This window comes from Kogia breviceps, chromosome 16 (genome assembly GCF_026419965.1).
Source record: "Kogia breviceps isolate mKogBre1 chromosome 16, mKogBre1 haplotype 1, whole genome shotgun sequence".
NCBI classification, from domain to species: domain Eukaryota; kingdom Metazoa; phylum Chordata; class Mammalia; order Artiodactyla; family Physeteridae; genus Kogia; species Kogia breviceps.
In genome coordinates, this window is record NC_081325.1 from 9,423,575 (window position 1) to 9,448,237 (window position 24,663).

The following is a 24,663-nucleotide window of genomic DNA, read 5'->3' on the forward strand; positions in this document are numbered from 1 at the left end:
GGAGCTTTTGTCATCGACCCTTTCCAGTTGGGTCCTAACAAGGGTCCTCCTGCCCTGTGTCGCCGGCCACCAATGAAACGAGTTCAGAATTTGGCTCAGAAGCTGAGGAAAGATTTCCTCTTTGATCAGAGAAGGGAGAGATGAGAGCTCCCATGCTAGAGCACACGTTCTCCGGACAAACAGTGGGTGGAGCTGTTTTATACGGAAATCGGAAGTCGACTGCAGGGAGGGGAGGAGGCGGAGTCTTTGCGAGTGGGCGCAGGCGCAGTTGTGCTGCTCTCGCTCCAGCTCCAGTGCCTGGCACCGCCTCTCTGCGCACGCCCCTGCCGCCATCTTGGATTGAGTGTCGTGTGCAGACGCTGAGGTGAGGGGTCAGCGCCCCTGTTTGCTACCGGGAACTCTGGTCTAAAGTGCCGGGTGTGACGCCTCGGAATGCAGCACCGTGTGAGCCAGTGAAACTAGACTAAGCACAAAGGAAAAGAAAACAAAAGGTTAGATTTTATTTTGTTACCCGGATTCTATTTTTATTTCCCGGGAATTGTGAATGGGCTTTGCCGGTGACGCTTTGACCTACATCCCTCTCGTCGGTGTTAATCATGCTCTTCCTAGACTTGGCCCATCAGAGAAAGAGAAGTGCTCGTCGCTCCTCCTTCAGGAAGAGCACAGCTGCAAAACTTGCCGGAAGCCTGTTTCTTGGTCCCCGGCCCTCCTCTGATGGGCCCTGCCAGGCTGATAAGCGTGTTTCCACTCTCCCCTGTATCTTCAGCCTTCCAGTCTGTCTTTTGAAAAAGTGCTTTTCCTGCCTTCTTCCCACTCTAGCTTACATCACTCACTTTATTCTGTCCTTTAGAATCAAACTTCTTGAAAAATTGGTCCTCAGGGCCCGGTAGATGCAATAGCATTGGCTGTGCTCTGTTTTTCAGGCGGGTGGTGGTGTTCATTTCATCACTGTGTTCCATGCCTTACATGCACGTTACATAATGTGCTTTTGAACATGTCAAATGAGGCAAAAGAAAAGAAAAGCAGCCCCATGAGTTCCTGTTGCCTCATTGCCTGGTCATTCCTGACCCTCCTGGAATCTGGGGCCCTCTCCCAGCACTCCATGGAAACTGCTAATGTGACCCATGGCCTTGTGTGTCTGTGCCCATTTCACAGGAGTTCTCGGAGGTGTTTGATGGATTTAGGACTCCATGTCTCTTGGCACCCTTTCTTGTTTTCTGGACAACCCCTCTCCTTCCTAGTTGGCCTCTTAATCTTTTCCCCCTGAGTCTCTTTTTTTTTCTACTTAGCCACCTGTAGTTGACCTGACTAGCACCCACAGCAGAGTGTGATCTGTAAATTCTGCTCTTCTGCACACTGCTTGCTGAAGAGGCAAAATGGTGGGGAAAGGTGAGCTGGGCTTGGGAAGGAGACTGGCTGGAGTGGGGCTGGGAGTTCTCCTTCTGGAGGCTTTGGCTCCCTGTGGGAGGGCAGGAAGGTGGAAACAGGGAGTGGATGTACAGTTGACCTTTAAACAGTGCAGGGGTTATAGGGGCACTGACCCCTCTGGACAATGGAACACTCAAGTATAACTTTACAGTCGTCCCTCTGTATCCACAGTTCTGCATCCATGGAGCCCACCAGCCCTGATCATATAGCACTGTACTATTGGGTTGGCCAAAAAGTTCGTGTGGGTTTTTCCATAAGATGTTATGGAAAAACCTGAACGAACTTTTTGGCCAGCCTAATACATATTTGTTGGGAGAAGGAAAAAAACCTGTCTAAACTGACTATACTGCTGAACTGAATGAATAAGCATTTTCAGAACTCTAATGGAAAACTGCTGAGCTCATAAAACTGCTAACAAAAGATCAAGATGAAAAAAAATTAATTATATGGGACTGAGTGAACTGATGAGGATGATTATAATTTTTGTGACTTTCTGTTTGAATAAAAAAAAAATCCCACAAGGACTCAGAGGCAAAAAATATACAAATCAATTTTCACTGCAAAGTAAAGGAGCTGTTACAGTGGAGGACTTACTGGACTGAATGTCAATATTATGACATAGTATGAGTGTGTTTCGTGCTTGGTAATTGCAATCATTGTTGCTTTTGCTGTGGTCATCCATTTACAATGCTTGGTGTCAGTCTATTTATCTCTTGTAAAAATAACATACAGTGTATGTGTGTGAAAAACAAAACAAAACCAAAAAAACTGTCTATATGGGCCCTTGCAGTTCAAATCCATGTTGTTCAAGGGTCAACTGTATACAAAATTCACAGTCTATGTGGCAGCATTCCCAGCAGAAGGACGTTTTACTCAACTATGTGAGCATCAACCTCCATTTGACTGTAGGTCTGACGCAAGTGGGTGATTTAGACCTGGCTTAGTCTTAAAAGTGTTTTCATGAGGCTTTTTGATAACTGGATAAAATCTGAGACTTCTAGATCTCAGAAGGTGTAGTCGGGAAGGCAGAGAAGGGGAAGAAGCTTTACGAATATAAACATGTGAACCTGGCTTGAGGGAGGCCTCTGCCACACCAGGGTTCTTATCCCCAAAGCAGGCCGGAGTCAGCCCTCTCTGCTCCATGACAAAATGCTCATGTCGTAGTTTATTAAAAAGGCAGCTGAGCTGGGTGCCTGTATGGGGGACCTTCACTCTTCTCTCCAGGCAACCGACACAATCTAGAATGGAAGCAGAAGATTGCTCTTCTCTTCCCTCCTGTTCCCACCTTAAGCTCAGAGCAAGCAGTCAGTTTTCAATTTTTCACTCCTATCGGGTGCTACCCATCCCCTCAGATCTCCAGATTGCAATCAGTGGGAGATCGTCCATGCCCCGGGTCAGTCAGCAGGGAGAGAAGCAAGGGGGAGAGAACACTTGGGAAAATGCTTCCTTTAACTTAAAATGTTGATATAGTCTCTAGCAGAGGTCTCTACTCCTGTCTTGTGAGGTCTGTAAAGGACCGAAGATTGAGGGGCAGAGTAGGAGGATAAAGGAATCTAGGTTTGCGTGTTTCCAGAAATCCATCCTGAAGGTCACTCAATCAGTGGCCTATTTCCAGGGCCTGCTTCGCTCTCCTCTTTTCACCAAGTCATCCTACCCTCTCCAGAGGCTGCCCCAGGCTGTGCTGTGCTGTGCTGCTCTGCCCGAGTCCAGGGGACTCAGGCACACAGCTGAAGACCCAACCAACCCTTGATGGCAATTCCCAGAAGACTTGGGGGAATAACACAACTTCAGCTGGAAACAAGATGGATGTCTTGGCCTGCTCAGCTGCTCTAACAGAACACCACAGACTGAGTGGCTTAGAATTTCTCACAGTTCTGGAGGCTGGGAAGTCCAGAATCAGGGTCTCTGGTGAGAGCCCACTGCCTGGTTTGCAGATGGCCATTAGAGGCATACAAACATACATTCTGTAGATAGGAACCTTTTCTCAGAGTCTGCATGCCCCAAACCCTCCAAGTAGGCCCTCGTGGTTCCACCTTTTCTCTGACCCTGGTGTGGTGCTAAATCTTGCCCCTCACGTGGGCAGTGGGCCTCTCCTTGACAAATGTCCCTCCTGCATAGTGTCTGGTCGCCAATATGAAGAAAATGACAAACTCTTAGTGTCTGGTTGCCAATATGAAGAAAATGACAAACTCTCCCCGTAGATGTAACAGTTGGATAAATGGAGAGATCCACTGAGTTCTCAGGTGGGAATACTGAATCTTTTAAAGATAATGACCCTCTTATCTTAGAGGATTAATATAATTACAATTTAAAAGTCCCGGGGCTTCCCTGGTGGCGCAGTGGTTGAGAGCCCGCCTGCCGATGCAGGGGACACGGGTTCGTGCCCCGGTCCGGGAAGATCCCACATGCCGCGGAGCGGCTGGGCCCGTGAGCCATGGCCGCTGCGCCTGCACGTCCGGAGCCTGTGCTCCGAAGCGCGAGAGGCCACAGCGGTGAGAGGCCCGCGTACCGCAAAAAAATATATATAAATAAATAATAAATAAATAAAAGTCCCAAAAGAGTTCTGGAAATTTGCAAACTGATTGCAAATTATTGAAAAAATAATCAGGCAAAAATTGCTTAAAAAAGATGAATTATGAAGTGAACTACTGGGTTTCAAAATCCATCTTAAGGAAAGCTAACGATAGTGATGATGATGAAAAACTGTCATTTGTTGAGCACTTGTGAGGTGCTGGGCATTGTGCTAACCACTTTCTGCACATATAGCTTTTCTAATCTTCACAGTAATGCTGTGAACTAGGCACTATTATTATCCATATTTTACAGAAGAAGTGACAGAATTAAAGTGGTTGTTCAAGATCACTAACTTCTTCAAGATCAAACAGCTAATCAGCTGTGAAGCCAGGGTCTGCCTAATTCCTGGGCTTATCTCTTCACCCCTCGACACTGACATGGAACCCACATGCTACTGATGAAAGAATAGGCAGATGGAACCATAGAATAGAACACAATGCTCAGGGTAATTTTCTTAGTTAAAAGTGATGAAATAAGACACCAGGAAAACGTCTGTGAAAGTAACTGTGCAGAAATTTAAGGCTGTATCATTACACATAACACCCAATACACATACAAATGAAGGCTAAAAAACCCAAAATGACAGCAAATATAACAAAGAGTTGGAATGGGGTTAAGGTCAGAATTGCAGTCTGCAGCTGGGAGAGGAAAACAAGTGCAAGCAGAAGGGTGTTGAGGATGAAAGAAAACCTGGAAACACTTGGAGTAAATTTCTAGCTCAGTATCAGCTGCCCTTTGGCTTACTTGGCTGAAAGCATCAAGGATAAAGCAGACAATGTGTGAGAAGCCATATTAAAACAATAAGCTACTCATTTTTACCCACCAAATTATCTCCCCTTCTAGGGGTCCACAGCCCCAACCCAGGGTAAATGAGTGACCCAGATGGCAAACTGCCATCTTCATGCTGTGGCACAATTGTTACTGGATCAGGGGTGGGTGAGAGCCACGCCCCCCCCCCCCCCCCAGCCAGCTGCCCACTGAACATGCTGTGGAAGCGCCAGCAGGAGTGGCCAGGTGCCCAACCCTGACCTTCCTTATATTCGAGTCCAGGAAATGCCCCCACCGGGTGAACGCCCAGGTGGAGGGTAGTGGTGGTTGCAGGGACAGAGAGGGCCTGGGGCTTCGTGGGGTGGGGAGCGTATAGCAGAGAACCCATCATGGGGAGGCGGGGAGACCACAGGAGCCAAGCTCCAAGCCCTCAGCATATGCTCCATTGTCGCGATGGACTTCACTTACAAAACACAGATTCAGAGATGAAATTATTAAGAATTTGGAGGCTGCAATCACAGAGCATTAAACCCCAAGCACAGGCTTCTTCTGAGCATGGGCCCCTGTGGGACTGCGCTGGTCCCAGGCCTTGGGAAGAGTTGGGTAGTTGAGAGAGACCTTACAACCCCTAAAATAGCTATAGAAATATTTTACAGAAACGTTCACAGACCCCCTGGTCTAGAGGATTCTGATAGGTTATTGGATTTGGGGAGATCTGAGCTTTTCATTGGCTTGACAATTTTGCAACTCTATAGACATAGAAGTTAATTCTTAGAGGGCCAACAGTCACGCTAACCACGCCTTTCACAAGGTGAAGATGTGATTGGCTGCTCTGTGCAAGAGGCTAGTTTTGCATCTAAGCACAAGTGCACCTCTGCATTCCTGATTGTTTATGTCCATGTCTACTCTTTGGATTTGTCCTTGCCCCTCCCACCTTTTTTACACCTTACTGGAAAATGAACTAAATGAAACCTTTGACATATGTTTGTTCTATATTTGTAGGGCCAACATGATTCACTTTTTTGAAAAGAGTTATCCTTTGACGGAATATTGTTATTTATCTGTTGATTTTCCTTTATTCAACTTGAGAAAATATGTGTTTGTTCAGTATCAGGAATTGAAGCGGCTTTTTTTCTTTTGTTTTGTTTTGTTTTTGAGACTGCGTGTTGAACCTTTCAGCAGTTGCCAAATAGCAAAAGAGGAAAATTTACATTTTCTAAAATTTTATTTTACCACAGTGTGGGCCCCATGGGCTGTGAGGTGTGAGGGTAGAACTATTAGAAGCCTAACCCGCCGGCTGAACGATTGTTCTGGGCAGTGAGGTAGGTGCACAGGTCTTGGGGGTGGAGACTTCCTGCTCTGCGGGCTCTTCGTCCAGGAGGACAGGTCTGACTTGACCTGATCTCCTCCTGGCGGTGGGGTGAGGCGTAGGGGGTGAGGAGTGGGGGAGAGAAGAGGCTGCCGTGGGCGGAACCATCCCTGCTGGGCGCCAGTGGTTGGGTTTTGCTGCTGTTCCCTGTGTGGGTAATGCGGCACGACCGCTGTCATCACGAGCCCACAGCCGACCCGCGTCAGTGAAGACTGGGGCAAAAGTGGGGGAAACTTGTGCCATTAAGCAGGTATCACCCCTGCGCCCCGTGGACTGATTGATGGCCAGCCTTCTCTTCCGGTGTCTGAGGTTTCCTGGGGCTCACTGGGGTCCCTTTGGGGGATCCTGTGCACTCATTTCCTGGGTGAGGTCTCTCCTTTGCTCACGTTGAAATGTGGGCAGTCTTCTCTGGTTACTGCTGTATAGTCTGAAAATGATTCGTTGTTTTCCCCTAGTTTATAGTAATGTCCCTAATTTTTCAGAGCTGATATGGGATTTCCTCTTAAAAATTTCCTCTTAATTCTTTGCCAATTTCAGTGGAATTAAGGAGAAAAACAGGCAAATCGGTGGACTCAAACAATTGTCAATCTACATCATTTCTACTTTTTAGCTTCTGTAAATAGAGACAATGTCATCTTCATATTTGGATGATTTTCTCAGGATCTAGTCTCACAGTGAGATTACTGATCTATGCATATTGACATATTTATGTCTCTTGATAAATAATTACTAAATTGCTTTTCTAAAAGGTCAGTTCCTTTTCCAGTGACTTCAGTGATTTATGAAGGTACGAAATGGCAAGACTCTAGCTCATGGTGAATATTTTCCCTCCCTATTTTGATAGCTAACATAGTGACTGGTGCCTATTTTAATTTGTCCATCTTTTATTCTTTTGAGGAAGAATCTGTTACCTTCACGTAAGCTGCAGGGATGTTAGCAAGTTCTCCTGCTTGCTGGTTTTACCTTGTTCCATTATATTTATTTATTTACTTATTTTTATTATTATTATTTTTAATTTATTTTTGGCTGCTTTGGGTCTTCTTTGCTGCACGCGGGCTTTCTCTAGTTGTAATAAGCAGGGGCTATTCTTCGTTGGGGTGTGTGGGCTTCTCATTGTGGTGGCTTCTCTTATTGTGGAGCATAGGCTCCAGGCACACGGGCTTCAGTAGTTGCAGCATGTGGGCTCAGTAGTTGTGGCTTGTGGGCTCTAGAGCGCAGGCTCAGTAGTTGTGACACGTGGGTTTAGTTGCTCCGCGGCATGTGGGATCTTCCCGGACCAGGGCTGGAACCCGTGTCCCCTGCATTGGCAGACGGATTCTTAACCACTGTCCCACCGGGGAAGTCCCTCCGTTATATTTAAATTAAAATATTCAGTAGCTTCAGTTCCCTTGGGTGATGAAAACCTAGTGTCCAGTGTGACAGGTGTGGAGACTTGATATTTTTCGCCTAGTCAATTCTTATTCCAATTTTTTGAATCAGTGGAACTCTCAGTCTCTCCCATTTCTTGCCTCATGTGACTCTCATCACTCTGTCCCCTTTTCTTCATTCCCCTCAAACACTCTTGGTACGAGGGGCAGCAAAAGGAGGGATGGAACTTGCAAGTAAACAAAACCTCTTAGCGCGCAAACAACCTAAAAGTTAAACATGAGACATTTCTATCATAAAAGGGCACAGCTGGGACCTCCCTGACGGTCCAGTTGTTAAGATTCCATGCTTCCACTGCAGGGGGTACAGGTTTGAGCCCTGGTTGTGGAACTAAGATCCCACATGCCATGTGGGCAAAAAAAAAATTTTTTTAATTAAAATAACACTTATCTCATTTACTTTAATTTACTTATAAAAAATAAAGTAAATAAAAGGGCCCAGCCATTCCTGCTCCTTGGAAATTCTCATTGATCCCTTTCCTTCTTGGATCCTGGTTCCCTGGCTGGCCTGCGTCTTCCTGGCCACACCTTGTCAAGCTCCGCTCTCTCTCCTGAGTCCTGCACTCCTTGTCCTGTGCTTCTCAGAGCCCTGTAGCCCCCCTCTCATTTCCACTTGGCCGTGTCCTAGGGCTGTCTTTTCACAATCTGAAATGGCCCATTTAGTGTTTTGCTAAACAAATGCAGTTTTCTCCCTGAGTAATTATGCCAATCACTTTTTGTTTTGTTTTGTTTGTGGTACGCGGGCCTCTCACTGTTGTGGCCTCTCCGGCTGCGGAGCCTGTGCTCCGGACGCGCAGGCTCAGCGGCCATGGCTCACGGGCCCAGCCGCACCGCGGCATGTGGGATCCTCCCGGACCGGGGCACGAACCTGTGTCCCCTGCATCGGCAGGCGGATTCTCAACCACTGCGCCACCAGGGAAGCCCGCCAATCACTTTTAACCATTATTTTTTCCTCCCTTTTTCTCCAGCCATATTTCCTCTTTTGTCTGTTTTCTGCTCAGGCTCTTTGCTTGTTTATCTACTGATGTCTTAATGTTTCTCTTATTGGTTAATGCCCTCTTTTCGTTCACTTAAAGATTCCTGAATTAAGGAAAAAAATCATAATTAACAGATGTTCTCTTTACAGTAAACAGAAAGTACTATTTCTTAGTTTCTCAAGAAAATTACTTTCTCCTGGAAGAATCAAGAACCAATAAATCTTTCAAAAGATTCCTTATATGGCTTCAAGCTAAAAAGCAAAAACTCAGATCCCATTTTGTGTGTGTGTGTGTGTGTATATATATATATATATATATAAAAGAAATCAGAAGAAATTTCCCATAATTGTGTTTATTTATCTCTGGCTTATCTTGGTAATCAGTATCACATTGTTACCCATAAAGAATACAATAAATAGTCAACATGTGAACTTTGCTATACAAAACGAACATCTTTGCTTTGAATATTAGACATGTGTTCTTTTATTTTGAATCCTATTCTTAATAGTTTGAAAATCATCTAGTTCTAGAAACTTATTCTGTCAAACTCAAATCTTTGGCTGTGTCTTTGCAGAAGTTACCTTATCTTGCTGTTTATTATATCTCAGATGAAAAGCCATAGATTTTTTTTTTTTTTTTTTTTTTTTTTGCGGTACGCGGGCCTCTCACTGTTGTGGCCTCTCCCGTTGCGGAGCACAGGCTCCGGATGCGCAGGCTCAGCGGCCATGGCTCACGGGCCCAGCCGCTCCGCGGCACGTGGGATCTTCCCAGACCGGGGCACAACGAACCCGTGTCCCCTGCATCGGCAGGCGGACTCTCAACCACTGCGCCACTGGGGAAGCCCTTTATTTTTTATTTAATAGCTTTATTTTATTTTACTTTATCTTCTTCTTTCTTTCTTTCTTTCTTTCTTTCTTTTTTTTCCTCCCTTTTGTTCTGAGCCGTGTGGATGACAGGCTCTTGGTGCTCCATCCAGGTGTCAGGGCTGTGCCTCTGAGATGGGAGAGCCGAGTTCAGGACACTGGTCCACAAGAGACCTCCCAGCTACATGTAATATCAAATGGCAAAAATCTCCCAGAGATCAACATCTCAACGCCAAGACCCAGCTTCTCTCAACGACCAGCAAGCTACAGGGCTGGACAGCCTACGCCAAACAACTAGCAAGACAGGAACAGAACCTCATCCATTAGCAGAGAGGCAGCCTAAAATCATAATAAGACCACAGACACCCCTAAACACACCACCAGACGTGGACCTGCCACCAGAAAGGTAAGATCCAGCCTCATCCACCAGAACACAGGCACTAGTCCCATCCACCAGGAAGCCTACACAACCCACTGAACCAACCTTAGCCACTGGGGACAGACACCAAAACCAACAGGAACTACGAAACTGCAGCCTGTGAAAAGGAGACCCCAAACACAGTAAGTTAAGCAAAATGAGAAGACAGAAAAACACACAGCAGATGAAGGAGCAAGGCAAAACCCCACCAGACCTAACAAATGAAGAGGAAATAGGCAGTCTCCCTGAAAAAGAATTCAGAATAATGATAGTGAAGATGACCCAAAATCTTGGAAATAGAATGGAGAAAATACAAGGAACGTTTAACAAGGACCTAGAAGAACTAAAGAGCTTACAAACAGTGAGGAACAGCAAAATAAATGAAATTAAAAATTCTCTAGAAGGGATCAGTAGCAGAATAAGTGAGGCAGAAGAACAGATAACTGACCTGGAAGATAAAATAGTTGAAATAACTACTGCAGAGCAGAATAAAGAAAAAAGAATGGAAAGAATTGAGGACAGTCTCAGAGACCTCTGGGACAACATTAAATGCACCAACATTCAAATTATAGGGATCCCAGAAGAAGAAGAGAAAAAGAAAGGGACTGAGAAAATATTTGAAGAGCTTATAGTTGAAAACTTCCCTAATATGGGAAAGGAAATAGTTAATCAAGTCCAGGAAGAACAGAGAGTCCCATACAGGATAAATCCAAGGAGAAACATGCCAAGACACATATTAATCAAACTATCAAAAATTAAATACAAAGAACAAATATTAAAAGTAGCAACAGAAAGACAACAAATAACACACAAGGGAATCCCCATAAGGTTCACAGCTGCTCTTTCAGCAGAAACTCTGCAAGCCAGTAGGGAGTGGCAGGACATATTTAAAGTGATGAAGGAGAAGAACCTACAACCAAGATTACTCTACCCAGCAAGGACCTCATTCAGATTTGATGGAAAAATTAAAACCTTTACAGACAAGCAAAAGCTAAGAGAATTCAGCACCACCAAACCAGCTTTACAACAAATGCTAAAGGAACTTCTCTAGGCAGGAACAACAAGAGAAGGAAAAGACCTACAATAACTAACCCAAAACAATTAAGAAAATGGTAATAGGAACATACATATCGATAACTACCTTAAATGTAAATAGATTAAATGCTCTAGCCAAAAGACATAGACTGGCTGAATGGATACAAAAACAAGACCCGTATATATGCTGTCTACAAGAGACCCACTTCAGACCTAGGGACATGTACAGACTGAAAGTGCGGAGATGGAAAAAGATATTCCATGCAAATGGACATCAAAAGAAAGCTGGAGTAGCAATTCTCATCAGACAAAATAGACTTTAAAGCAAAGACAAGAGACAAAGAAGGACACTACATAATGATCAAGGGATCAATCCAACAAGAAGATATAACAATTGTAAATATTTATGTACCCAACATAGGAGCATCTCAATACATAAGGCAAATACTAACAGCCATAAAAGGGGAAATTGACAGTAACACAATCATAGTAGGGGACTTCGACACCCCACTTTCACCAATGGACAGATCATCCAAAATGAAAATAAATAAGGAAACACAAGCTTTAAATGACACGTTAAACAAGATGGACTTAATTTATATTTATAGGACATTCCATCCAAAAACAACAGAATACACATTCTTCTCATGTGCCCATGGAATATTCTCCAGGATAGGTCATATCTTGGATCACAAATCAAGCCTTGGTAAATTTAAGAAAATTGAAATTGTTTCAAGTATCTTTTCCGACCACAACGCTATGAGACTAGATATCAATTACAGGAAAAAAATCTGTAAAATATACAAACACATAGAGGCTAAACAATACACTACTTAATAACCAAGGGATCACTGAAGAAATCAAAGAGGAAATTAAAAAATACTTAGAAACAAATGGCAGTGAAAACACAACTATCCAAAACCTCTGGGATGCAGCAAAAGCAGTTCTAAGAGGGAAGTTTATAGCATACAGTCCTACCTTAAGAAACAAGAAACATCTCAAACAACAGGAATTACAGAAAGAAGAACAAAAAACCCCCAAAGTTAGCAGAAGGAAAGAAATCATAAAGATCAGATCAGAAATAAATGAAAAAGAAATGAAGGAAACAGTAGCAAAGATCAATAAAACTAAAAGCTGGTTCTTTGAGAAGATAAAATTGATAAACCATTAGCCAGACTCATAAGAAAAAAATGGAGAAGACTCAAATCAACAGAATTAGAAATGAAAAAGGAGAAGTAACTGACACTGCAGAAGTACAAAGGATCATGAGAGATTACTACAAGCAACTCTATGCCAATAAAATGGACAACCTGGAAGAAATGGACAAATTCTTAGAAATGCACAGCCTTCCAAGACTGAAGCAGGAAGAAATAGAAAATATGAACAGTCCAATCACAAGCACTGAAATTGAAACTGTGATTTTAAATCTTCCAACAAACAAAAGCCCAGGACCAGATGGCTTCATAGGCGAATTCTATCAAACATTTAGAGAAGAGCTGTCACCTCTCCTTCTCAAACTCTTCCAAAACATAGCAAAGGGAGAAAAACACTCCCAAACTCATTCTACGAGGCCACCATCACCCTCATACCAAAACCAGACAAAGATGTGGCAAAGAAAGAAAACCAATATCACTGATGAACATAGATGCAAAAATCCTCAACAAAATACTAGCAAACAGAATCCAACAGCACATTAAAAGGATCATACACCATGATCAAGTGGCTTTTATCCCAGGAATGCAAGGATTCTTCAGTATATGCAAATCAATCAATGTGATACACTGTATTAACAAATTAAAGGAAAAAAATATCATCTCAATAGCTGCAGAGAAAGCTTTCGACAAAATTCAACACCCATTTATGATCAAAACCCTCCAGAAAGTAGGCATAGAGGGAACTTTCCTCAAAATAAAGGCCATATTTGACAAACCCACAGCCAACATCATCCTCAATGGTGAAAAACTGAAACCATTTCCACTAAGATCAGGAACAAGATAAGGTTGCCCACTCTCACCGTTATTCAACATAGTTTTGGAAGTTTTAGCCACAGCAATCAGAGAAGAAAAAGAAATAAAAGGAATCCAAATTGGAAAAGAAGAAGTAAAGCTGTCACTGTTTGCAGGTGACATGATACTATATATAGAGAATTCTAAAGATGCTACCAGAAAACTACTAGAGCTAATCAATGAATTTGGTAAAGTAGCAGAATACAAAATTAATGCACAGAAATCTCTAGCATTCCTATACACTAATGATGAAAAATCTGAAAGTGAAATTAAGGAAACACTCCCATTTACCATTGCAACAAAAAGAATTAAATATCTAGGAATAAACCTACCTAAGGAGACCAAAGACCTGTATGCGGAAAATTATAAGACAGTGATGAAAAAAATTAAAGATGATACAAGTAGATGGAGAGATATACCATGTTCTTGGATTGGAAGAGTCAACATTTGCATATTTGCAAATATTTGCAAATCCTATATCTAATAAGGGGCTAATATCCAAAATATATAAAGAACTTCTTCAACTCAATAGGAAAAAAAAATCGATTAAAAAATGGGCAGAGGATCTGTATAGACATTTTTCCAAAGAGGACATTCAAATGACCAACATGTATGTAAAAAGATGCTCAACATCACTAATCTTCAAGGAAATGCATATCAAAAACCACAATGAAATATCACCTCACACCTATTTAAATGACTACTATAAAAAAGACAAGAAATGACAAGTTTTAGGGAGAATGTGAAGAAAAAGGAACTCTTGTGCGCTGTTGGTGGGAATGTAAATTGGCGCAACCACTATGGAAAACAGCATTGAGTTTCCTCAAAAAATTAAAAATAGGACTACCATGTAATCCAGCAATTCACTTCGGGGCATTTATTTAAAGAAAACAATAATTCAGAAAGTTATATGTACCGCCATGTGCATTGCAGTTTTACTTACAATAGCCAAGCCATAGAAGGAACCTAAGTGACCACCAATGGATGAATGAATAAAGAAAATGTGGTATATATGTATATACAAAATGGAATATATTCATCCATAAAAAGAATGAAATCTTGCCAATTTTTACAACATGGATGGACCTTGAAGGCATGCTAAATGAAGTAAGTCAGACAGAGGCAAATACCATATAATCCCACTAATATGTGAAGTTTAAAACAAAAAGAAAGCAACCGAGGTCATAGATACAGAAAACAGATTGGTCATTGCCAGAGACAGGGAGGGAGTAAGGGTTGAAATGGGTAAAGGTCTCAAAAGGTACAAATCTCCAGTTATAAAATAAATAAGTCATGGACATGTACACCATGATGGCTGTGGTTAATAATACTGTGTTGTATATTTGCAAGCTGCTGAGACAGTAAACCTTTAAAGTTTTTATCACAGGAAAAAAAAAATTTTGTAACTGTACATGGTGAGGGATAACTAGACTTATTGTGGTGATAGTTTCACAATATATACAAATATCAAATTGTTACGCTGTACACCTGCAACTAATATAATGTTATACATCATTTATACCTCAATTTTAAAATATGTATGAGAAAGAAAGATACTCTCAATGGAGACCAATTACCTGTGAGAATATTTGGGCTAAAATATTTCTATTTTAATTTTTCAATATTAAGAATAAGCTAGAATCAAATATATCCTTACTTTAGCAAAATTTTCTCTGAGCTTGACACTTCGCATGTTTCCTGGGTCCTTGCCATGGCCATTCCTACCCCCAGGTGGTTTGTAAACAAGTCAGCCAATTTTAAAGCCTGAAACCAAGCTTGCGATCTTGCTTCTAAATGAGCTGTTTGATTTCTGAGAAAGAGGCACAAAGGTGTCTATGAAAAGCACACAGTTCCTCAGTTCTCACGTTCATCATACACTAGCTGCGGGGCTCTGTTCCCACACCCACCGATTCTCCCCCACCCGCTGGGTGTCCTACAATTCCATTCATTTCCACCACTAAACAGAGTTATCACAGACCCCACAAGACTGCCCCCTCCTTCAGATGCCCATTACAAGGGTTGAGTCCTTAGGTTGCCCCCGTTTATGTCCTTCTTGGCTAAAACTGGAGGTTCCCATGGCCCTCTCCTCGGGTTCAGTAATATGCTCAAGCAGCTCACAGAACTCAGGAAAACAGTTTACTTACTACTGCTGATTTATTACAAAGGATATTTCAGTGGATACAAATGAACAACAGGAGAGAAGTGTTACATAGGGAGAGGTGTGGAAGGGTCCTGAGCACAGGAGCTTCTGTCCCTATGTAGCTGTAGTGCGTCTTCCCCCAGCTTGTAGATATGTTCACCAACCTGGAAGTTTCTCTGAACCCTGCACTCTTAGGGATTTTTTAAATGAAGGTTTGACCATTTATTTACTCAATTGCCAGCCCCTCTCGCCTCTCCCGAGAATGGGAGGTGGGCCTGCAGGTTCTAAGCTTCTGATCATGGCTTGGTCTTTCTGGTGACCAGCCCCAATCCAGGAATCCGTCAAAAGTCACCTCATTAGGACAAAAGACATTCCTATCACGAGGAAATTACAAGGGATTTAGGTCAGGAACCAGCGTCGAGGAACAAACGTTATCAGGAACCAGGGGCAGAAGCCAATAGATATTTATTTCCTATTATTTCACAAAAGGTTTGTCCTGATCTCAGTTTCAGCAGTGCCTGCCTTACCCATTCATGCTCTTTTTCAAAGAACTCCTTTTTTGTTTCACAGTTATTTTACAGCTAGTCACAAGGGAAAGGGAAGATTTTGGGGAAGAACAACAATTAATTACAAGAAACTCCACACTACACTGAAGGTTCCCTGCCCTTGTGTGCCCCTTCCCCAGAGCCCCACTGTTGGGTGATCTTAAGGAAGATCTGTAGGACTTCTCCCCTCAGGGAGCCTGCCAGCAACCCCATTTCCTGCTATAGAATGAGAAGGGGGATAATCATATCTGTTCTGCTTCACACAGAAGGATGATGGGGGGGTCAACTGAGAATAGGTATTTCAAAGTGCTTTGGTAACTATGAAAATCTCGATTCAGATAGAAGGGATTGGTATTTGGTTTCCAAAACAGGCTTCACTACTGGGAGGGAAAATGTGTTGATATTCCCTGTCAACATCCTGGCAATCATTTTCCTCATTAAAAATGGTTAAGTTGGCTTTCTGCTTCAACTTGAACTGCTGTGGGTTTGGACAGCATCACCCTATTTCCCAGAGTTTTATTGCTCTAGGTTAACTCGGCCACAAAAGAAGCTTGAGATTTCAATTCTGCCAAGCTGACAGAGCAAACAGAAGTCATGCATCTTTTCTCACCACCATTGGGAAATAATCATAAACGTGAATCTTTAAAAGTGGGGCAAGTGCATTATTAGACGAGGAGCTGAGATACATGGGCAGTGCTGAAGTGACCTTGAGGAAGCCATTTGAACTCTGTTGGCCTGACTTTGTCACCTGATAAAAAACTGGGGTGAAAAATATTAATCCTGCCTACTTCAGAGTTGTTACGAAGATTAAACGAGGTCTGTAAAGACACTTTGCCAAGTATAAAGTGGCCTACAGAAGTGAAATATTATCGGTTATTTATTGTTATATAACTGAATTACTAATTAGAAAAGGGATCTAGTTAAAACCGAATTGAAAAGTCAGGCGTTTCTCATATCATAAAAGCCAGTACTTGAGGAGGTCATAAAATAACAAGGCTAATAAACCATGTTTGAAATGTATTATCTCATTTACTGTTCATAAGAACAAAGCTCCCAGGAGTAGGGGAAAGTCTCCCACTTTATTCTTCAAACTTGAGATCAGACATACCTTTTATATTACAGTGAGCAGATAATTACGGAGAAATTACTATAACCGAGTCACTTTAATGCACCATGGACATCAAGATCTCTGCCATCGAAGAGCAGAACTTAGAAGAGGAATGAGAATATATACCCAAAAGAGCAAATAATGTCACCACCACACTATATAGGCAGCAATAAATTATATATTGTGAACAAAAACTGCCTCAGAAATTGAGAAGAGGGAGAAATCTCTGTGAGCTGGGAAATTTGGAAGAGTTTTGATGAGAAGGCAGTAGGACTTTTATCAGGTCTTGAAGGACACATTATATGTATTTGGACAAACATAGACTCCTAGGCAACCACTGCAGGCAGGGAGAACAGTATGTGAGCAGAGGTTGTAGGTGAAAAATCATGGATGCATTTGAAAAGCATTAAGGTAGACTGAGTGGCTGGAGTCAGGGAAGCATGAAGTGGCCAAAGGAAAACGGGGTTGCAGGCTTTTCCAGCTCTGCTTCGTCTCCATCGGTAATTCAACTCCAGGGATCCTCCATTCCCAGCTTCAGCCCCAGCGCAGTCATGACTCCTACCCCATTTGCAGTGACCTCCCAAGGGAGTCCCAGTGCACTGTGTGGCACACATATGCCATCTCAAGTTAGGAAATGACCTACAGGGAAGACACCTCAAAGGAGGAATATTCTAAGATAATACTTGTGTCAAAGCATTTTTTCGAATCATAATTAAGTATCTTGTCGTTAGGACATACCTCTTCTTGATTTATGTAACATGGTTAAGCTTAAAAACAATGATCCTGAGCGTTTAAAGTAAACCTTTTAGAGCCTAGTAACTTGGGAAAAGAAGCAAAGCAAAAGTTTTGCTTACTTCAGTGCTGCTATCTTAAAATCGTTTTTGGTGCTTTTCTAATAATGGTGTTTGGTTAGTTCATCAAGTAGTTAAGAGCAATAAAATAATTTTTTTCTCTCACTAACTTATAATGTCAAAGAGAAATCAACCAAGATTTAAAAATAATCTGTGTTTTTTCTGAGAAGTATAAAACAGTCGATTTATCAATTTACTCATGGAGTACATAAATCCTAAAATTCTTTTCAGCAAATAAATTATTTTATGGAACTAAAACCACTGGAATATAAATGTATTTGAGCTCCATGTTGTATTAATTTAAATGAAAGAAACAGTGGAAAAGAAAACGAGAAAGAAGGCGATGGGAGGTGGTGAGAAACACAGAGATTAAAGAGAAAGATCGATGAAAGAAATATCCCCCCTTTACACAATCAGCAAATGTTTACTGAGAGTCTCCTCTGCACCTGGACCAATGCTAAAAAGGAAGAGGGGGAGGAAGAAGGAAGGAATAAACAACAACAACAACAGCAGCAAAGGAGAAGCCCTGTGGTTTCTGGACCAGAGGGAGTCCAGGGTGAACTGCTATTCTCTAAAGCCGTGCTGTCTAAGGTGCTGTTACCTGGAAGCTGAACCTTCTGTCCTTCAGCATTCTGTTGAGTTAAAATCTGCAGTTCATTGGTCTCCCAAAGCATCATTAAACCTTCATAGACTCTTCTCAAATTTGAATAATCCCAGCAATAAAATTGCCCTGAGGGCTGCAGAAGCTGCTGTGAGGCCCGCACTCACACAGGGGATATTTGTCAAGATTCAGATGAACTAGAGTTGAGGCCAGATTTGGCCCATGGGTTGGAGTAATCCAACATGTTTCTCCAACAAATATTATACAATACGTGATCATGTTCTGAGTTCAGAGTTTCATGTAGTGAAAAATGATGCTAATCAAAAGTTATGCATTTATGGAATGCCAACCTGCTTATATTCCTAAAAGACAGATTAAATGAAGTGTTCAATTATTCAATATAATTGAATATATAATTATTGAAATACATAATTGGTGCCTGTTATAAAATCCAACAGGTTCAATTTGCTAAAATTAGTACTTAGTTTTTAAGCTACAGAACTACTTCAACATATGCTAAAGACAGACTCCACAGACTTATCAGAGTCTCAGTGTTTGTTCAGCAAATGAGGTTTTCTGGTGTATTCAATGGCCAGACTTTCTGGTTTGTTAACACTATTTTGCTCTTTCAGTTTTTTCAGACTCAGAGGATTTCTCTCTCTCCCCTCTCCCTCCCCCTCCCTTTCACTCCCCTCCTCCCCCTCCCCCTCCTCCTCCTCCCTCTCTCTCTCTCATACATACACAGATACTACATACACATATCCTCCTCTATTTCTGTAGTGTTCTGTTAGCAATGGCTTCTGAAAGGGACAGAAAACATGTCTGAGAATGCAAACCAAGGAAAGATGAAATATATTCTGCTTTAAAATTTTGGAGAAAGAGTTTTACAAAGCTGAAACTTTCTAATTTAGCAAAAGTGTAAACTTCATACTATTTACCATTTAGAGCTTTAAGCAAAACAAGAAAAAGAATTGTGTAGATTTAAAACATATATATTTTTAGAGTTTATTTGCATTTATTTATTTCACTGGAACTGCAAACTCGTTCTTTATATAAATTAAAGGATATGCTGTATCATGAAACATGGTTTTCCTGATATCTTAGGGCCAAATGTTTTCTAGAGAAATATATTTTTGGTTTTATAATGAAAATCAATGGGTCTTCTTGACTCAATGGAAAGACAAGTATTTTACAGATACTATTGTTGGGATTGCAGCTATTTCAAGATTCTGTTATACATTAAGAATCTGAAGGTTTGACAAGACTTTTTTTTTTTGGCAAGATTTTTTGACAAGACAATTCCAATGGAAATTCTATAATTTGGGATCTCTATAATAAAATAGAACCCAGCTAGTGGCCCCTGATTTGCCTCCTGCCAACCTGTCTTTGTTTTTTTTTTTTTTTTTTTTTTTTTTTTGTGGTACGCGGGCCTCTCACTGTTGTGGCCTCTCCCGTTGCGGAGCACAGGCTCCGGACGCGCAGGCTCAGCGGCCACGGCTCACGGGCCCAGCCGCTCCGCGGCACATGGGATCTTCCCGGACCGGGGTACGAACCCGCGTCCCCTGCACTGGCAGGCGGACTCGCAACCACTGCACCACCAGGGAAGCCCCCAACCTGTCGTTTTAAAATAGTCATGAAAACAAGAACAAGGTATAAAACTGATGCACCAGTAGAAGCTAGAAACATGGGTCAACATTTATGGGAAGAATTCACCTATCCAAAGTGCAGATGGGGCCCTCAGGTAGAAGAGTGGGAGTGAGGGAGAACAATATGGCACCTCACACGTCTCTCTGTGCAGCCCCCACTTCACAGTGAACAGAGACTTTACTGGGCAAGCATGGACCGTCAGCCGTTTAGGTCACAGAGTCTCTTCTTCAGGTAAATGAGCTCTTCAACAAATAGAGTAAACCCTTCCCTCCTTAGAAAAGTTCTCTCTATTTAATTTAGGGACTGTAATTTCCAGTGATACGATAAAGCCTTGGGTAGAAGTGGCAGGAGTTGCTCAAGCAATGTAATTCATCATATTATACGTACGTATATGACAGGGACTGTGTTAAGAACTCAGGATAAAATGATGATGCAGTAATAGTCTTTGCTATTGAATATAGTGGTAAAGTGAACAGACGTGAATTACTATATAAAAAGCATCCTAACACTGTGGCAATCTAAATGGGAGGGAAGTCCAGAAGGGAGGGGAGATCTGTGTGTGTCTGGCTGATTCATCTTGTTGTGCGGTGGAGGCTAACACAGCATTGTAAAGCAACCAGACTCCAATAAAAATTGTTTTTAAAAAGCATCCTAAAAGAGGTTTCCTAAGACCTGCAAGCTAAGAGATTGCAAGTTGACCACTGCAACATCCCTCTCTTCTCCCTCCTTAGTAACTTAGCCCTGCTTTTTCATTTGCATGTTTCCACCCTGAATGAAAGGCTACGTCTCCTGTTCTCGGTGTGGCACGAGTCCTTGTTGACATAGCGAATCTACCGAGCCAGCCTGGACAACAGACTTTCCAGAATTATTTTATGTGAGACATGGTTAAATTTTTCTTTTACACCGTTATGTAGGGGTCTAACAGGTGAACCCCTAAATTATGATACAAGGGCTAGTCAGAGGCGGAGAAAAGGAAGAAAGTGCTGCTTGGACGAACAAAGCAAACGATGGAAGACCTCTGAGAGCAGAGCAGCTGCTCATTCTAATAGAGCCACAGTAGATAAATGAAACCCAGGCCCAACAAATTTAACAGGAAGACCAGCACATCAACACATCACCCAGCACTCTAGTAGGAAATGAGCTAACACACCAGTGAGCGTTTCCATGAGAAAGCACCAGTAGTAAGCATATATATATATATATATTTTTTTTTCTTTTATTACCTTTGCATTTTGATTCCTAGTTAGAAAGTTGTCTTCGAGTGCTTGTGTGCTTTCATCTTTTGCCTTTTGAGCTCTAACCCATTCGGAGTTAATTCTTATGTTCAATGTGAGATACAGATCTAATTTTATCGTTTTTCCAAATTGCTCTCCTATTTTCTGGTCTCTCCCTCTTAACTGTGTTCCATCGTTCACACCACTGCTTGACCTGTCTCCCCAAAACATAACCTTCTCACACATGCTTCTCCTGCTCAGTGGTCCCAAACGGCTTCTTGTCACCTGCTGCACCAAGCCCAAAGCCTTCATGCCAGAAATATTAAGGCCCTCCATAATATTTACCATCCAGCACATTTAGTCCATCTCCATAATCCTAGACTGGAACAATTTTCTGGTCTTCTAAACTTAAATGTGTAAGAGCTAAAATTTATATAAATACATACACAAAATTGGTACATAGGCTATATTTTAAAAAAATTTTATTGTATATAATCTACAACTCAGTAAAGTTGTTAAAATATATAAATATATACCCCTTTCATTGTACACAACATTTTGGTTTACATTGAGAATAATAGAAGAACTCTGAGTTAGAAGTGATTTTCCCCTGGGAAGATAGTGTTTTACAGAGTTCGCTGTTCAGGCCATGAGCTCATTTAGGACCCAGAGGTCTGTCCTGGTAAAGTGTTAGAAATCAAATATCTCCATTTTATAAGAAACACAGAGTTGCGTATTCTGTTTTAATTTTTTAGGGATTTCCTGTGTGTTTCTGTTATATCCACTGGCGACTTCATTGCTACATTTGGCAATAGTTACAAAATTATAATTTAAGTTTCAGATTTTTTTCTGAAAAACTTCAACAGCAAAAAACAAGGTAAAAATTGAACAACATAAAGATAAGGAAATGACAAAAGAACTCTGCTATAGGAAAGTCAAAATTCTTTGGAAAATCTTTTGGAAAATTTTGTAGGCATTTTTTGGGGAAATTTTATAGGAGACCTAAATATTTCTTGAGCACCAGTTCATGTAAATGTCCTAGTAGTCTGTGATGATGTAAGCTTTGGCCATCCTCAAAAGCCAGCATCCAAGCCACTCCAGGGAAAACTGCTGTTTATTGTTGAGCCTTGGATTGTTGTTCTGTTAACAATTATCTATATATGATCCTGCCTGGTATGGTTGTATGACTTCCAGAGTAACTGGTTATTAACTGCCTCAAACAGAAAAATAACACTACCAGATGTGAGATGAATAAAAACTGTATTATTAACATAGTTTTGGAAGCTTTTTCACTCTCTGAGCTTTCCGGAGCAGAAAAGAAAAAAAAATGTATATAAGTATACAATTCTGGATTTTCTCTTTTTTTCCATGGGCTTACTCTAAGTGTGGCTATGACATTTGGAAACATCTCTTTATTTTAGCCTATTTTTCTTCATTGTTCTCCAGTGTACGTGTTCACTTCATAAGTTCTTGTTACCAATTGTTCTACTACTTAGTTCCTTCCTCTTGGCCTATTTGCTCTTCGAATACTGTACTCTAATGATGCATCCCCTCCCTCTACCATCTTCGTATGTCACATGTGTGGCTGTGTGTGTATACACACACACGCACATATATATATGTTAAATAGGACTAAAAGAATGGGAGATGTCTTAAGCCTACAGAGGCATGTGGACGGGAAGAAAGTGTTGATTCTAGGCAGCCTGCTATGCTGCATGACTCACGAAGGAACTTCAGGCCACTGTTGGCACTAGCCAGTGAAATCATTTCTCTTTCTCTCTCTCTCTCACCTCAGCTCCTATCCAGGCTGCCTTCCAGAGTCTCTTTGAGCTCCCTTGGTTCTCATCGGAGCTCAGGCGACTCCTAAAATACCTAGAGAAGCCATCCTTACATGCCTCTGCCTCAGGGACAGCTCTGTGATTTAATAGAGGATCTTAACCTTTATCTAGCCCTGTTCTTGGCCCTACTTATTTGGATTCATTAACTTGATTCTGAAGTTAGCTGCTGTATCAGATCCCACAACATAAAACTTTTCGATATCTTCACGAAGTTTAGTGTTTACTCCTATTCATTTGTCAGCTTTATGTGCCTTAAGTATGCATTCTAAAATCCAGTACCATTGTATTGACAGGTTCTAACTAATTTTCTGCATATGTGCTTGAAATATGCACGTGTACATATAATTACTTCACCTACTCTCTGTGATATTGTCTTTTTTTTTTTTCGTAGATCTTTTACTTTGGTTTACCCAAATGGAGACCAGCTATGCTGGTCCTATAATGAATGTTCATTAGATAGTAATCTGAAATTAGCTGTGTGTAGCTCTAGTGCCTTAGAATTTTAATGACTTTAAAGCTTCTAATGAATACCTTCTTATATTTATGTATAGCAACTATATGATTAAAAATTTTTAATTGTTGCTTTTCAATCTCTTTATTTTAAAGTATTTTAGGTAATTATTCTATGAATGAGACTCCTTGCTTCCCACACCATACCTCCTTCCTGAATTCTAACTTCTGTTTCCAACTGTTGGCTAGACATTGCTCTCTGGATGTGCCTCAGGCCCCTCAAGTTCAGCACGTGGAAATATTCAGTCAACATTGTCTCTGATAAAACACGCCTCCTCCTGGGTCTACTACCCAGTGGCTCAGTTTAGAGATCGGAGAATCACCTGAGCCATCTTTCTCTCCCTTCCTTCCATTGCTCACCATATCCCTTCAATTTCACCTCCTGAGTATATCTTAGATTTGTTCCCTCTTCTCTGTCCCTTCTGCCTTGGTCCATGCCTTCCTGGGCTACTGCAGTGGATCTAATGGGTCCTCCTGCTTCCAGACTGTGTCCTCTCCAACATACCCTCCACACAGTGGCCAGCCCATTCCCCCTTCTATTTGATTAAAGCTTCTCAACAGCTCTCCCTTTCCTGCCACATAAAGTCTACGTTTCTTCCCATGGCTTAAAAAGCACTTCCTAAGCCTGTCCCTGTTCCACGAAAGCATTGGGCACCTCCCACAGCCCCGTTCAGTCCATCCTCAGTAAGGCCACACGCCCACTACTCTTCAGCTCCAACATAAGTAAACTCAATAAAGGTTTATTGAATGAATAAGTCCACAAATGAAATGAAAATATCCATCATGAGTTAACAAAGAGTTGCACGAAGGTGAACAGCATTAAGTCTGCTATCCAGAAATTAACCGGTTTATTACTTACTCAGTGTCTTCTGCTCACTCTCCCATCTAAGGCCAACAATTTGGGCACTTTTCTGGATACTGCATCCAGCTGTCAGAATGTAAAATGATAGGGCTTCCCTGGTGGCGCAGTGGTTGAGAGTCCGCCTGCCGATGCGGGGGACGCGGGTTCGTGCCCCGGTCCGGGAAGATCCCACGTGCCGCGGAGTGGCTGGGCCCGTGAGCCATGGCCGCTGCGCCTGCGCGTCCGGAGCCTGTGCTCTGCGACGGGAGAGGCCACGACAGTGAGAGGCCCGCAAACCGCAAAAAAAAAAAAAAAAAAAAAAAAAAGAATGTAAAATGATAGAATGAAGAAGCAGTGCACAGATCAGTGTTCATACTCAAGCAAAAGGCAAACTAAGAGAACGGGATGAGAATAATGGCCGTCATGAGCATTCGGGCTGATTTGCAGGCATCGGTAGCCTCTGCCAGGTTTGTGTTTTTATGATCCTATAAAACAAAGGGCTGGCA

The 24,663-nt window shown here is 41.9% G+C and overlaps 1 protein-coding gene across 1 annotated transcript in view; it reads left to right on the forward strand.

Annotated features, from left to right (window-relative positions):
* The first annotated feature begins 341 nt into the window (after positions 1–341).
* The window catches only part of RXFP2 (relaxin family peptide receptor 2), a 96,115-nt gene continuing 71,793 nt past the window's right edge, over positions 342–24,663 (forward strand). Inside the window, 1 exon segment of the mRNA XM_059042189.2 lies at positions 342–491. The gene's annotated coding sequence lies outside the window, so the exon portion shown is untranslated.